This window comes from Gavialis gangeticus, unplaced genomic scaffold (assembly GCF_001723915.1).
Source record: "Gavialis gangeticus isolate Ggan-Ray unplaced genomic scaffold, GavGan_comp1, whole genome shotgun sequence".
NCBI classification, from domain to species: domain Eukaryota; kingdom Metazoa; phylum Chordata; order Crocodylia; family Gavialidae; genus Gavialis; species Gavialis gangeticus.
The window spans coordinates 4,313,688-4,314,147 of NW_017728995.1; the positions used below are offsets into that span (position 1 = coordinate 4,313,688).

The 460-nt window shown below is 48.3% G+C and overlaps 1 protein-coding gene across 1 annotated transcript in view; it reads left to right on the forward strand.

Moving 5' to 3' along the window:
• The window catches only part of ARHGEF26 (Rho guanine nucleotide exchange factor 26), a 245,555-nt gene that overhangs the window by 216,478 nt on the left and 28,617 nt on the right, over positions 1–460 (forward strand). The window lies entirely within an intron of this gene.

Genomic DNA, 460 nt, shown 5'->3' on the forward strand with positions numbered 1-460 from the left:
CCCACACCCACACCTACCCACACACCCCAGTGCCCCCCACATCCCTCCACTGCCACCCACATCCCCCCACCCTTCTTTCCACCCCTCTCCTGCAAACCCCACATCCCTCCAGCACACAGCCTACATGCTCAGCTGCCAGACAGGATGAGACCTGCTGGCAGGCACTGTGGCTGCAGGGGCAGTTGTCCCCACATCCTGGTAAGTGAAGGGGTCACAGGGAGCTCTAACTGCTCTATGGTAAGAAACCAAAGGCAAACAGCAAAACATATAGGTATTTAGAATTCATTTTATTATTATGATAGAGACACTGGTAGGTTTCCAAATTGCTTTAACACTGTAGATATATCAATAAAACATTGCTCAACTGATTTCTGTCTCTCTCTCCCTCTCTCTCTCTCTCTCTCTCTCTATATATATATATATATAGAGAGAGAGAGAGAGAGAGAGAGAGAGAGAGAGA